The 16,136-nt window shown below is 42.3% G+C and overlaps 1 pseudogene; it reads left to right on the plus strand.

Moving 5' to 3' along the window:
- Positions 1 to 6,656: 6,656 nt before the first annotated feature.
- Positions 6,657 to 13,324, plus strand: LOC127215596 (platelet glycoprotein VI-like; annotated as a pseudogene).
- The last annotated feature ends 2,812 nt before the right edge of the window (positions 13,325 to 16,136 follow it).

The raw sequence follows: 16,136 nt of genomic DNA on the forward strand, positions 1-16,136 counted from the left end.
TCATTCTTCTGGAAGAGAAGAAACTTTTTTAAAAATATTTTTAAATTTAAATTTAAACTGACTTGTTTTACATGCCAATCTTAGTTCTGTACCCTCCCGTCCTCCTCAGTTCCCCCACCAACCCCATCCTATCCCCTTTATGTCTCCAGGGAGGATGAGGCCTTCCATGGGGGTGAGATGAAACTTGTGTGTCTACCTATTTATTGCAATAATAAAAGCAACAACAACAAATAATAATAGTAATAATAATAATATTAACAACAATGCATATGGACATATTTGTACCAAGGCTCACATTAGGTCAAAAGGCAACTTGAGGTAGTTGGTTCTCTCTGTCAACCTTTAAATTGGTTCTATAGATCAAACCCAGGTCCCTTGCGTTTGCATGATGAGTGTGTTTTCCATTGAGCTAGGGATGGGATGCAGGTCCCTGTGGCTGTGCATCAAGACTTTCCAACACGATGGGGGAAGCCCTTCTGTATATAAGTTTCTCTTATTGGCTGATGAATAAAACACAGTTTGGCCAATAGAGGCAGGAAGAAGATAGGCAGGACTACGAGATGAGGATGCTTGGGAAAGTAGGCAGAAAGAGACCATGGAGGGGGGATACCTTATAGTGACTGGGAGGATAGGACATGTCAGGTATTCTCTGGTAAGATAAGGCCATGTAGAAATATATGGATTAATAGAAATAGGTTAATAATTGGAGAGGCTAGCCAGTAAACCCCTAGTCACTGGCCAACAGTTTAATAATTAATATAGCATCTTTGTGTGTTCTTTGGGAGCTAAATGGCTATAGGACCAGTCTGGAAAGAAAAACTCTAGTTACACACTTTTATCTACCAAACCATCTAGTAAACCTCCAGTGTGTGCCAGTTCTTAGAAATGCAGTTTGACATCAAGTGAGGTATACTTAAAGGGATTCAGATCACAGCCCATTCCCTCCTGGGTACATAAGCTGTGTGTTGCATACTGGGGTGCAATTTCATTCAACCATGGGTCACACATGCTATGGGAACCCTATAAGTTATAATAGACCTGAGGCATTCCTACAGACTATTGACATCACAGTCATTTGGTGGTACAATGTATTATTCACGTTTTAACAGATCTGCTGCACTGGTGATCACATAAAAATATGACATGTACCCTTTATATAGTCAAACAATCTTTGTGGGAATCCACCACCTCTCTGGCTCTTACAATCTTTCTGCCTCCAGTTCTGTGATGGCTCCTGAGCCTTTGGAGGAGGAGATGTAATATAGCTAGTTTTTAAACTTTAAAACCTGCATTGCAACATTAGGATTTCACAGTGACATCTTCATACAAATGTATCGTGTACTTTGGGTAGTTTTACCTTTGGCAGTTTCTCTAGTCACCTCTCACTGGTCCTCACTCTTCCTCTAGATGGTCTCCCTTCAACTTTCATATGATCATATGCTAAAGACAGTCTCCCATAAGTCCATTAAGGGTGCACATAGAGTGATGACCAATTGTTGCTTACAGTCTTACAGTAAAGGTGTTTGGATATAATTTGTCTGATTAGTTTTGGACACATGGTGGAGGATACTGTGGTAGAAGCAGATAAATGTTCTGCTTCTGATATACAGGGAGATGATAAACTCCAACTATCCATTGGTTGGATGAATGACTTTTACACCAGTGTGCAGTTTATATTACAATGTGTGGGGCTGGAGGTATGACTCAGTGGTAGAGCACCTGCCTAGAATCCTCAGCAAGGGTCTGGAAGCATGGCTCAGTGGTAGAGCCCCTGCCTAGACCCACTATGGGTGTAGATGTGGCTCAGAGGTAGTACACTGGTCTAGAATTCACCAGTGAGGGCTTGGGGATGTGGATTTGTTGTAGAGTGGAGTGCCTGTTTAGTATCTTCCACTTCAGATGCGGCTCAACATCAACAAGCTTGCCTTGAACCTACCGGTAAGAGATGAGGCTGTGGCTCAATGATTAGAGCACTTGCCTAACTACATGAAAAATCTTGGTTCAGTTTTCACAATGCAAAAACAAAAACAAACAAACAAACAAAAAACAGAAATAGAATTTAGAAGGCTAATTTTTGATGTGTAAGTGGCAAAGTCACCTCCAAAAAGTGTGCTGTGGTTAGGTGTTATGGCTTTGAGTCCAGGACCTGCCTCGGGGTTGACAAAGTGAAGAACATGACAAGGCAGAGCGGTACCACACTCTGTCACATACTCTCAGCAGCCACACAGGCTTCAATTTCTCTCCACAACCTTACCAGTATTTGTTATTTTTCATTTATTACATTTTCATAGTAATTTTACATGAATGTAACATGTTCGGTCATATCTATCCCCATTCCTAGAATCCTACCACATGATGGGGTTGTTCTTCTGTATGTGTTAATCTTATTGGTTGATGAATGGGACACTGTTGGCCAATAGGCCAGCCCAGGAGATGAGGAGAATTCTGGGAGATGTAGGCAAGAGAAGGAGTCATCATGTGAGCCCGGGAAGAGAGGATGAGAGTCAGGCATTCTCGGTAAAAGATAAGACCATGCAGAAATACATAGATTAGTAGTTATGGGTTATAATTAAGACAGAGCTAGCCAATAAGAAGCTCGATGATGGGAGATGTCATTCTGTAAATATGTTTCTCTTACTGGTTAATGAATAGAGCACTGTTGTGTAATAGGAAAGCAAGATAGGCGGGACTAGGAGAGATTTGAGGAAGTAGTAGGGAGGATTCAGCATGTAGAGATTGGAGAGGAGCAGACATTGGCCCCACTCTACGACAAGATGAGACCACGTGGAAATACTTAGATTAATAGAAATGGGTTAATACTTAAGACAGAGAAACAAATAACTGGCCAACAGCATTATATCTAATACAGAGTCTCTGTGTGATAATTGGGGCTGGTGCCTTGGTGAGTCCAGGCCGGCAGCCCCAGCCTTACTCCTAACATATGGTATTTACAACATGGCTGGTAAGAACTTCCACTTAAACTTTAACAAAAGCTTAAAAGAGTTTTAGAAACAAAAGAACAAAGACAAACAAGGCTTCTTGCTAACAGCATTTTCTGGGTTGGACTCTGTTTTGTGAGAGACAAGCAAAGATTTGCAGGGCTCTTTAAAGGAGATTTCCTGACTCAGCATAAGTGGCAAAACCAACCAACCAACCAACCAACCAAACAAACAAACAAAAAAAAAACCCACGTGGCACCCAAGAAGTGCTGCTAACAATTTATTGGTGTGTGCGAGAGCTGGCAATGGCAGTGACCGCATCTCCAAGCCAGCAGCATGCTGCTGGATGGCAGCATAGACCAAGGCAGTGAGCACAGCTCTCAGTTCTGCGGTAAAATACCTGCCGCCATCTTGGATAGATCATGGCTAATACAACTATGACTTTCATTTTAGCAATGTTGTTATTTACCAGATAAAAGACTCATGGCCAGAGAAAAAGATAAGATTTACAGTAAAGACAAGATTCACATTAAGGAAAAACCTCTAAAGGTTTACAGTGTATTTTCAAATATATGTAGGCTTTGGAGAGAAAAAATAAAATAGTTTTAAAAAAGACAGAGAGGAGCTAGGTGTGGTGGCACATGCCTTTAATTCAACGCCTTGGAGACAGAGAGCAAGCTCTCTGTGATTGCAAAAAGTAAACCTGGTATGCAGAGTGAATTCAGGTTAGGTGAAGATACCTGAGAAACCCTGTCTCAAAAAATGAAAAAATAAAAAAAAGTAAAAGAAACAAGAGTATTAAAAAAGCTACATAAAGATGGAAGCACAGAAGAGAATCTGGATGCTGTGGTATTATATTGTCTTTGTATCATTTGACTACAGGAGAAATAACAACTGTTAAATGCTGCTGGATCAATCGGATTTATATATTTTAAAAATGCTTTGACTTCAAAATTTAAGTCTAAGGACAAGTTACTGGGGAAAAGGATTTCTATTTTTGTTTCCATAGAAAATGAAAAGCTGTGGATTCCTTCCAGACTAATGGTTTGATCAGGCCAGACCCCCTGAAACAGAGTACCAGGTGATCCTACATTCAAGTTGGGGCATAGCAGCCCTTGCAGACTACAGCCAGGATATCTGCCTCTTCTTAGGATCCCCATATGGCGCCCCTATCAGCAGGAAACGGTTGGAAAGAGCGATGTCAAGTCCCAAATATTATTTATAAATGTTTTCATTTAAATGGGGTTAGTTATAAATAGTTAATGACCACAGCTTAATCTTTTTAAAGTAAAAAGGGGGGATTATGGTATAGATATGAATAATTTGTTTTGGAATGGATTTTTCATTTTATTGATACAAATCTAAGGTCAATTTATGATATGTGTGACATCTCTCCTCTTGTTTAGGTATTGTGTTTATATAGCTCATTAAAAATAATATATAATGTAGTACAGTTTATAGATAATTACCTATAATAGTCAAAACTTAGGGTTAAGTTAGTTAGGTTTTCGAGTTGTATTATTTGAGATAAGAAATAGACATTCTTCAAACCTTTCAAAGACCTACAGGAATATGACATTTAAAATGGTTTAGGGTTTTCTTGATAGTGAGACATAACTGCTCCCGGCAATACCATCTGCGTCAGGGAAGATGGACATTAAAAGAAACACGTTATGGAGTTTGCTTTCAATATGGCAAGACTAGTCATTTGGGCAAGATACTGCTCTTGTGTGGACTGTTGACTTCCATGATGTATAAACTGGACTTTGGGACCCACAGAAAAGTGACTGCTGATTCAAGATGGATATTGCTACAGGGGTTCCTGCTTCATGGAAGAGTCTGTCAGACATTCTGCAGGACACAGAGAAAAGTGGCTGACAAACTGCCAATAAAGAAGGCAGTTTAAACTTTCCTGCTTTGCTGAAGAGTCTGCTGAGACACTATGGCCTATAGGCTAAAAATGGAACATTACAGAAGAACTTCAGGTTACTGACCAGGCTAGTAGTTGTTTCTGTCATTTTTAGGTTTATATATTATCTTTCTGTGGTCTTTGAAGGAGCTGAAGACAGATAGTTATGGTTATAGTTTTCCTTAGTTAGGATTAAGGAATAAGTTACATATAGGATGTTAGACTCACGAAGAAGAATAGATGATGGGAATATTTTCTTTAAATCTTGCTAAATGTTAATGGATAAATATTGCTAACACTGATTTACTTATTTGATAACTGTTGTGTGATATATTTTGCTATGCTAGAGTTAAAACCCTTCCTTTTATTTAGACAGAAAAGAGGAGATTATGGGAGATGTCATTCTGTTAATATGTTTCTCTTACTGGTTAATGAATAAAGCACTGTTGACCAATAGGAAAGCAAGATAGGCGGGACTAGGAGACAAGGAGGATTCGAGGAAGGAGTAGGGGGGAGTCAGCATGGAGAGTCTGGAGAGAACAGAGGTCCGGGCCCTCTCTCTGGTAAGATGAGACCACGTGGAAATACTTAGATTAATAGAAGCAGATTTAATCATTAGGAACAGAGCTAGCCGACGCAGAAACAAGTAACTGACCATAGCGTTGTATCAAATACAGCATCTCTGTGCATTATTTTGGGCTGGCACGGCAGTGGGGGACCAGGCCGGCAGGAAAAAACCTTACTCCTAGCCAATAGAGCTCTAGTCATCGGACAACAGTTTTATAACTAATATAGCATCTGTGTGTTCATTTGGGGCTGATGCAGAAGTAAGGACCAGGCTGTAGGAAGAACCATTAACAACCACATGTCCTTCCAGCTTCATGCCTCTACTTTTCTCCTCCTCCTTTTCTCAAGATTTAATTTTATTTTGTTTTTATGTGGCGTGTGCAGGTACCTGCAGAGGGCAGCAGAGGGCGTCAGATTTCATGAAACTGCAGTTATAGGTGGTTGTTAGCTTTGCAAATATTGATGTCTGGATGTGACTCGGGTCCCCTAGAAGAACAACAAGTACCCTTTGCCACTGTCATCCACTGAAACATAGGCAATGTACCATGGGCCAAATCACAGAAGAAAGATGGCTTTCCTCATCAGCAACCATTGCCTGCCCAAGCTCATCAATTATGGCTTGGAAAATTGAAAAAATAATTATATGTGTATGTGAGTTTGTACACATTAGTGTAGCAGGTGAGAGCAGACTACAGAAGAGGGCATCACATTCCCTGGAGCTGGAGTTACAGGCAGTTATTGAGAGCAGTCCAATGTGGATGTTGGGAACTGAACTGACATCTTTTGGAAGAGCAGCAAGTGCTTTTAACTGCTGAGCAATCGCTCCCCCTTCCCCCAGCAGAAGAGGTATTTTCCATGTTTTGGAGGGTATAAAGACCCAGTAGGTACATGTGTCTGGGGGAGGACACAATAAAGATGCCACCTAAATGGTCACTCTAATAGGAGGGAAGATTTTGTGCAAGCTGTTAGCTAGAAGAGAACACCAGAGGTATCTGAAGAGCCCAGGGTAGGGAGAAAAAGAAACAGACTGGACATGGCCAGGGCTAGAGGGAGGTGGGAATGGCAAAATTTAGTGGTGAAAGCAATAGATAGAGGGGACAGACCTTGGTGTTATATAGAGAATAATTGACTATATAGAAGAAGGAAGCCTGTGAAGATGAAAAGGGCCAGGGTGCTAGTATGGGATTTGAGATGTGTAATAGGTATTTGTGAATAGGGGCTGTAGGAGCCTGGAGGACAGCATGGGCTTTGATGCGCAAGCACAGGTATATGTCAATGGGAGTGCCATCTCTCCCGTCTGCCAGGTAAGGCGACGACTCCTTTGGAAGACTGGAACTGTCTCAGGAGTTCCTGAGGAATGCTGGCTTCTATCTAGCACCAGAATCCTTGGCCCAGCTTGAGTTGGGTCAAAGGGGTAATTATCTGGACATATCCCAAGTCCTTTGGAGTTTGGGGAATTGGATTGTCATTTGAACCTGACGTATGAAGTCAGACATGAAGTCTGAACCAACATTTCCCCTGTGACTGCAAAGAATTTTGTGGGAGTCTAGGACATAGGTCGTGTTCCTGCGCTCGGACAGATGGCCGACCTACAGCTGGTGAAGGAGATAAGTGATGAGTTCAGGAGCTTGTGTGCAAGTCATCCCACTGGGGAGATGTCCCTGTCTTGGTTCCCATTTAGGAAAGCTGGGGCTTGTAGAGTCTGGAGGAGGGGATTCTTCCACCCTCATCACATCCTGTGCCTTTGTTCCAGGCATCTAGCTTCCCTGTGGCCACACAACTCAGGACCGGGCTATTGGGCCATGTCTCCAGCCCTACACCTCTTTTTGTCTTGGTGAGTCCTAAGGGTTGACCTGGGAAGTACTTTGAAACAGTCTCTGCGTGCAAAGGATCGAAAAATGTCTTGTCAGTCAGACAAGAATGGGAGTCTGTGAGGTTCCATTTGTTGGAAGAGAAACAGAGAAGAGATGATACAATTGGTTTCATTGTTTTTGGTTTGCTTTGCTTGGCCAGGGCGGACTTGAACAGGTGTTCTGGGGTTGGCCACACTCCGCCCTCTATACCAGGAACACCAGGGGCGGCTTTCTTTCCTCTCCTTCTCTCTCTCCACTTAAAACACTAATCATTTACTTATGTTTGTTCAGGTGTGTGTGTGTGTGTGTGTGTACATAGACACACGTGACTCTACACCATGGAGATCAGAGGGCATCTTATTTCTTGCACATGTTAGTCTTGGGAACCAAACCAAGGGAGTCAATTTTTGTGGCAAGCATTCTGACTTATGGAATCACTCACTGGCCCTCCTTTCCTCCCTCCTCTACATATCTTTCTTCATCTTGCCTTTTAAACATTTGCAACACCTTGTCTTCTTTCTTCCTTTGCGTCTCCCTCCTTCTCCTCCCTTCTTTCTCTTTCCCCTTTCCCTCTTCATCTCGCCCATTTCCCAGGTGGGTTTGATAGCATTTGGATGAGTTCTCAAACCTAGTCTGCCTGTATGTACTTTGATGGCAGAGCACATGAGAATCTTTGCCAAATGATCTCAGCGGAGCAGGTGTTCCTCTTGTCCCCTCTTCACTAGGCTGGTACTCTCGCCGTTGTTTCCTTATTTTATCAGAAGAATTCCATGGCCTAAAGAGGAAGAGCAGGCAGGGGACTGTTCACTACTGGGGATAAGAGGCATCCTCTGAATACAAGCAACCTGCCACTCACTCTTTAGCACACGCATGTAACACTTATTATAGGTTAGACATTAATTAGTCTGTGGCTCCTCCCCTCTTTGTTTTAAAACATTTATAACTCATTTACTGCCCCCATAGCTGAATGAGGCAGGGACCGTATTAGCCGCTATAGGTAAATTAATGAAAACCTGGAGGGTTAAGTACCTTAGCGCGTAGCAGGGATTCAAATAGAAACCAGGGAGTTTTGCCGCTATCTCTACAGCTATTTTTCCAGCATGGAAGAGTAATTGGATTGTTTGTTCTGTTTGTAAAAATAATTTTTATGTGTTACAAAATTTAAATATCATTCACGCGGCTCTGTTTCTGGGCTGTTCTCTACCCCACGGTGGGTCCTTTTCCTTCCCACTCATGCCACAATCTTACTCCGATTTAGTTTATCTAGAATCTCCACACTTTAAAAATGCTTATCTTCTTCCTTTTTTGTGGTGGGAGGAGGGACATGTATGGGTTTTTTCTCACTGTCATAAAAGGTAAATATACTTATAGTGGAGAGAAACGATGCTTTGATAATTGCCTGCGCATGGAACAACTAGCTCAAGCTAATTAACATGCATTTCATTTTTTGTTTATTTTTTGTTTTTTGCACCCAACCCAGTTTCCCTCCCTCTTCCTCCCCCAGTTCCCCCCCTCCCCCACCCACTCCTCCTCCCTGTTCCTCTTCAGATGTGGGTGGATGGCCATGGATATCAGCCAGCCATGGTATATCAAGTTCACAGTGAGAGTGGGCACCTCCCTCTCTCCTATTAAGGCTGGATAAGCAATCTGGTAGGGGAAAAAGGTCCCCAAAACAGGCTACAGAGTCAGAGAGAGAGAGAGAGAGCACCCCTGATCTCACTGTTAGGATTCTCACAAGAGGACCGCATATATTCTAATTTTTAAAATGGCGAGAACATTAAAAAGTTTCCAGAATAAAATATTATGTGTAGTCATCTCTCAGCACTAAAATACCTGTTACAGAGTTCGCCAAGGCCTCTTGGCTCTTCTCACCCTGCCATCTACCCTCCTCTTCAGCTTATTGCTCCCCCTCTGCAGCTTCGCATCCCTCTATAATCCTCTGTTTCATCCCCGCTCTCTTGGTGTTCTCTTGACTCCCCCTCTTCCATGCCCTCTCTCTTGGTCCACCTCTTTTACCCCCACTTTGCCCATGGCCCAGTTCATTTGGTCTACTACTTACCACTCCTGCTCCGGATGCTTCCATATGGCTTGGGCTTCACATCTACAATAAAAGCCTTCCTCTCAACCATAAGATATGTTGTTATTAACAACGAACAAGCCCACACAGAGGATGTGGCAGACAAACAAGACTTGACAGATTTAAGCCGCACAGAGTCCCACCCCTAGCCAAAAGGCTATTTACAATTGAAACACACCGACAAAGGGAAATCCAGTTTTTCTCCAGTGGAGTGTTACTGGGTATATCACACTCCATACACACTCCATACTCCAGGACAGGTCAATGCTCTTGAGTGGTTGGCCAACACCAAATAAACTTTTTTAATTTTTGTTTTGGCATTATTTTTGTCTAATTGCTTTTTGTTTGTTTGTTTTGACTTTTTTTTGGAAGAAAAGAAAGAACATGAAGTTGAGTAGATAGGGAGGTGAGGAGTATTTTGGAGGAGCTGGGGGAGGGCAAACATGATAAAAATATCCTGTATGAAAAGAATTATTCTAATAAAAAACAAACCATTTAAAATTTTTTTATAAAAAGTTACACCCCCCACTGAAATACTTAAAGACCCAAAGACTATTCAACTCAATGGTTAATTTCTCTCTCTCTCTCTCTCTCTCTCTCTCTCTCTCTCTCTCTGTGTGTGTGTGTTTGGGGGGTTGCAGCTTTTTATAAGTAGACATTCAGAGCAGAAGCTGTGGAACTTCACAGTATATTTTATACTTTCACTATCAAATCTATTTTTATGCTCTTGTCTTAGGTTAGGGTTTCATTGTTGTGAAGCGACACCATAACCATGGAAAGCCCTATAAATGAAAACATTTAATTGGGGCAGCCCACACTTCAGAGGTTTAACCCATTATCGTCACGGCTGGAAGCATAGTGGTGTGCAGGCAGACATGGTGCTGGAGAAGGAGCTACGAGTTCTACACTGGATCCTCAGGCAGTGGAGAGAGAATACCAAACTGGTTGTGGTTTGAGCATCTGAGATCCCACAGCCCACTACAGCGATGCACTTCCTCCAACAAGGCCACACCTACTCCAACAAGGCCACACATATGTTTATATATATGTATATATATATGTATATGTATGTTTACACATCAACATATATTACTGACTTAAGGTCACATACGAGGGAAGAGATGCAATTTTTTTTCTTGCTAAGATTGTATATGCCTTGCATTCTAAGTCATCCATTAAAAATCATTAGCGACGTTTAGTTCCTTGACGATATGGTACAGGCAGAATTTCTTTCGTCTTCCATGACATTCTTTCCACCCCCAAAGAAATTAGACACGTATTAAGTGTAGGCGGAAATTTCTGTCCTGCCCCATCCTGCAGTTGTTTAGTCCCAAGGAAACTCGAAGAGACTTACATTAATTATAAACTGTTTGGTCGATGGCTCAGGCTTCTTACTGGCTAGCTCTCTTTGGATTATTAACCCATTTCTATTAATCTATGCGTCTCCACTTGGTCTTGACTTATTGGTGATGTCTGGCTCTCCCTGACTCACCTACTACTACCTTTCTATGTCCTGTTTGGATTTGCTGCCTGGCTAAATCCTGCCTGTCTATTGGCCTACACAACTTTGCTCATCAACCAATAAGAGAAACGTATATTCATAGCACACAGAGGGACATCCCCCATCAATTAAGCAGGCCCACCTCCCCATGGTGGTATTCCCTATCATCCCACATGAGCACTGGCCTGTTTTCTGCATCCTGAAACTATGGCTTTGCCTTTTTTTGGACATTTCACATGACACCATGCAGTATTTCCTCAGCTTTCAAAAAAAAAAAAAAAAAAAAATGAGTTATTTGAGAATTTTGTGTGATATATTTAGGTCACATCCAGTTCCCCATAATCCACTACTTTTCACTTTTTTCACAACTTTGTGTGTGTGTGTGTGTGTGTGTGTGTTTAAATTTTAAACCTGTCAAGTAATTTGCGCTGCCCCTATATTCTTGGGTGTGATCTTCCACTGGATGATGGCCAAGTCACAGCAGGGGAACACCCTTAAAGAAATGAACTCTCTCCTCTAGTAGCTATCACAAACTAGTAGCTCCCTGTTGGGACTTCACACTCACCATCCCTCTCCGGGCTTGGATTTATTTGGTTTTGAGAGTTGGCCTTTTCCATTTGAATGATGTGCAGCAGTGTCTCCTGAAATAAGTAAAACAATTATGGTCTGGGTATGTAGGTCAGTTGAGTGACTTGCCTAGCATCGGTGAAGCCCTGGGTTCTGTCCCCAGTATCACATAAAACCAGGTGTGGTGATGTGTGTATGCGTGCAATCCCAACACTCACCAGGTGGAGGCGGTGGAATTGTAAATTCCAGGTCAACTCCGTTCCGGAGCAACTCTGAGGTCGGCCTGGGTTGCATAAATCAATGCAAATGAAGATAATTAAAACCAACACAAATGTAATATAATTGTTACGCAAACTAAGTGTGTGTGTAGGTGGTCGCTCAAGGGAGTCTCTAGCCTCTGGTTCTTTCCCCGGGGCTGTGTGTACTGCAAGTGATCCTAGCTCGGAGTGGTGAGTACATCTCTCTAGTATCCCCAAGCCTCCTGAGGGTTCAGCTAGGGAGAAATCGGAGGACGTGTCAGGACTCCCAAAGGGACCGGTTTTCATTGGAGCTAACCTAGGGGCTGTGATTCCCTCCCAAGGCCCATTCCCTAAGCCTTCACTCAGGGCTCAGCCCAGTTCCCTGGTGCCCTTGGAGCAGCCAGTCACTCTTCGGTGCCAGGGGCCTCCGGCCGGTGGATCTATATCGCCTGGAGAAACTCAATCCGAGGAGTATGAGATCAGATTTCCTCTTCATCCCGACCATGAAAACAAGTATGCTGGGCGCTGCCGCTGTTCCTATCAGATGGGGAGCCACTGGTCTCCTGCAGCGACCAGCTGGAGTTAATCGCCACAGGTAGCTTGGCGGCGGGGGGGGGGAGGATAGAGTGTTGTTGGTCTTGGCCGGGCTGCCTGGATTCCCTGGTGCTAGAGTTGGAATGGGACAGTGGTCTTGCTTACTAAATATAGGGTGATGTCTCCAGGGCAGTCACTAATCGAAAGGCAAATAACATTTTCATGCGATTCCCAAAATTTTTTTTTCTTGGAGAATTTCATGCTTGCAAACAACGAAATATAATCCTATCCACTGCCTGTCTCCAACCTCCAACTCTGCGCCATTTCTCCCTAACGCATCCCTTCCCAACTCATATTTTCCTCTTACAATAAAACTAAGTCTGCTCAGAGCTGCCCGTCTGTGCAACGGAATGGGACTATCTCTGGAAAAGAATTTCCTTCCTTAACACTGTCTTTTGCTAACAACTCTCCTCTCCAATATTAAACTGGCTTGATCTTGTATAGGTAAACCTATCTGCTGTGAGATCATGTTTGCAGAGCAGTGTCATGCTCTGAAGACGGCATTTTGTAAACCTTCCTCCATGCTTTTATTATTATTTTTTTCTGCTCCCCTTTTCCTCTCTGTTTCTTGAGCCTTGGTGGCTGCTAAGGAGGCTGTAGGCCCTGAGTTAGATGGTTGTGTTTCTAAGAGTCTTAAGTAAGCCCAGGAGATGACCTATGGATCCATCTCCCCAGTGTGGTTCCTGTCTTTAACACGGTTTTCTTTCTTTCCAGGTGTTTACGATAAACAGCCCCTCCCTCTCAGCTCATCCAAGTTCAGTGGTTCCTCCCGGTGGGGACGTGACCCTGAAGTGCCGGACCCGAAATGGTTTTGATCAATTTGTTCTATACAAAGAAGGGGATACCGAGTCTCATAGAAGCCTGAGAGGTGGTACCGAGCTGATACTGAGCCTTATAAGAATCCTGAGAGATGGTCCGGGCTGATTTCCCCATCTCCACAGTGGCTGCCACTCCCAGTGGGATCTACAGGTGTTACAGTTTTTCCAGCTCATCTCCGTACCTATGGTCAGCTCCAAGTGACTCCCTGGTGCTTGTGGTTACAGATAAGTGGGTCCCATACAACTTTGGAGGGGTATGAGTGTCCTACAGCCCTCCTGTAACAAATCACCGCAGACTCTTGCTGCCTCACTGTAACACAAACCTATTACCTATTACATTGTGAAGGTCTCAAGTCTGAGAGTCTCACCTTTATAAGACAAAGCTGTCAATTGTGCTATTCCCACATCGCTAAAGCGCCAGAGAAGCGCAGATTGAAAAAAAAATATTCGAGATTCCCAACTCACTCCAGTCACAAGGGTGGTCATGAATAAAAACAAGCAAACAAAATAACAAATACTTGATAATGTGAACAAAAGTGGACCATTATCAAGCTAGCCCTAAGGAATGTAAAAAAAAACGGTCCAACCACTATGGAAATCCAATATAGGCCTTTAGCAAACTAAAAAAATATATAACTCAGCTCTGTGTATCATAGAGACACTTGCTTCCCCATCACTTAATTGCAACAGTGTTTTCAACAGTGAAGATATATAATCCCAACCTACATGTCCATCAACAGAGGATCGATAAAAACTCAGAGTTCTTAAAAGGGAACGTTTTTTAAAGCCATAAAGTCAAATATTGCATCTCCTCTCATTTGTGGGTCATAGATTTTACTCTAGATACATAAACTCTCATATGGCACATAACAGCAAGCTGAAGCAAAACTATCTAGGGCAGCAGTTCTCAACCATTGGGTCATGATCCCTTTGGCGCCCTGAATGACCCTTTCACAAGGGTCACCTGAAACCATCATAAAACACAGACACTTGCACTGCAATTCATGGCAGTAGTGAAATTACAGTCATGAGGTAGCAGTGAAAATAACTTTATGGTTGGGGGTCGCCACAAAAAGAACCACAGCATCAGGAGCCACTAGTCTAGGGGAAGCAAGGGGACGAGTAGAAGGGATGAGACATTGGAGGGAAGAAGGCATGGAAGCTGTTCAAATATACATATTATCTGTACATTATATATATAAACACACATGTATACGAATATACACGTTTTTCAATATATATACACACACATACACACTACAAGGTCTTACATAATTTAGCTGATAAAATAAAAAAACCAACAAGACAACAACAAAAGTTACAAAGGCCCGTGGTATTTAAAAAAAACAAATGAAATAAAACAAAATGCATGTTGGCGACATTTTAGCAACAAAATATCTTTTTTTGTTTGTATATATATATATATATATATATATATATATATATATATTGGGCACGTTCTGGGTCTATCAGCTTTAAGTTGATTTGGACCAACAGGCCATTCTTCAGTGGCAAAGTCCTAGAGAGAGGACCAGATGATAGAGAGGATTGAAGATAGAGAAGATAGAAAGTCTGGGATTGGGAATCTGCGCATGCTGTAGCCTATGTTAAGCAAAGTCACTAAGAAGTACATCTTACATACTGTTTTCAGTTGAGCAAAATTAAAAGTCAGCAGAGATTTTTTTCATGCAATGAGAGGAAGTCAGCAGTGGCTAATCAAGTGGTGCTGCACAAAGGGAGCATGCTATCTCAGCAGTATTTAGAGTGACCACACAGTTCCCTGATACTGAAACCTTGACCCTTATGAGGGCCCTGTCCCACTAGTTCTGAGCAAGGTCCCTGGACTCAGGTCCCTTTGTCCTTTCATCAGGGCCTCCGAGAAAGCCCCAGACCCATACTCATTGTTGCCAGGCAACTAAGGTTGCCTGGAAAAAAAAACCTCAAGGAGGAAGGATTTGTTTTTGTTTACAGTTTCACAGGCTTGGATTCATGGTGGTCTGCTTCTGTGTTCCTGGGATCCAGTAAGGCAGAAGAACTTCAAGGAAGAAAACATGTAGATGAGCAGATCATTGAACATATGGCAGCCACGGGAGTGAATGATCAAAGGAAGGGACTCTCCAAAGGCAGGCCCTCATTGATGCACTTCCTACAATCCATACTGCACCCTCCATGCTCCTCCCACCACCCAATAGAATGTTCAGAATTTTAAATCCACAGTGGGTTAATCCACCGATACGGTCGGATGCTTTTTGGTGTAATAGTTTCTGGAAGTGTTCTCATAGACACACCTAAATTTATGTTTCTAGTTTCTTAGGCATCTCTTAATCCAGATAAGTTGACTGTCAAGAGGTATCACACACTTATTGTAAAAATAGAATAGTATAGGTACCTCGACAGTAAAAAGGCTTTTCCTCTTTGATTTTTCCAAGCCACAACTAATTATTAGATTTTATTCTTTAGCAGTGTTGTCTATGACTCTATGGAAACAACACAGCCTGAATGAAAATGATTAGTTCCAGAAAACGAGATATAAACATATCAAAGACTATGAGACAGATGCCATGTTTCTAGACATGACACGGAAGATGGACCCATGAAATCTCAATAATATGGTTGCCTAAAAACAAGACATGCATAATGGTAGCCCTGATTGACAATGACAGCTGTGTCCAAATCTCCATGAGGCCCCACCTCTTGATGAAGAGCTATAGGTGAATTTATGGCTGCTCAGAGAGGGAGAATTTGTCTTCCCTGGAGACGAAGCCACCTGAGATGCTATTCAGTACAAGGACAGCCTGAAATACATGTGCATATAGGCAACATTAAATGCATTCATGGTTATGTGTTACACACACACACACACAAACACACACATACACACAAATATGAAAAAGTGGTCATGAATTTGACGTGGAGTAGGGGTGAGTTGGAGAGGAAAAGTGTGGGGTGGTAGAAATGGTGTAAACAGAGAACTTATATATGAAATTTTCAAAAAATTATTTTGTGTTCATGAATTATTGGGTGTTGTTTGCATTTGCTTTGGTTTTACAGTACCTTATTTTTCTCCTTATT

The sequence above is a fragment of the Phodopus roborovskii genome, unplaced genomic scaffold (assembly GCF_943737965.1).
Source record: "Phodopus roborovskii unplaced genomic scaffold, PHOROB, whole genome shotgun sequence".
NCBI lineage: Eukaryota > Metazoa > Chordata > Mammalia > Rodentia > Cricetidae > Phodopus > Phodopus roborovskii.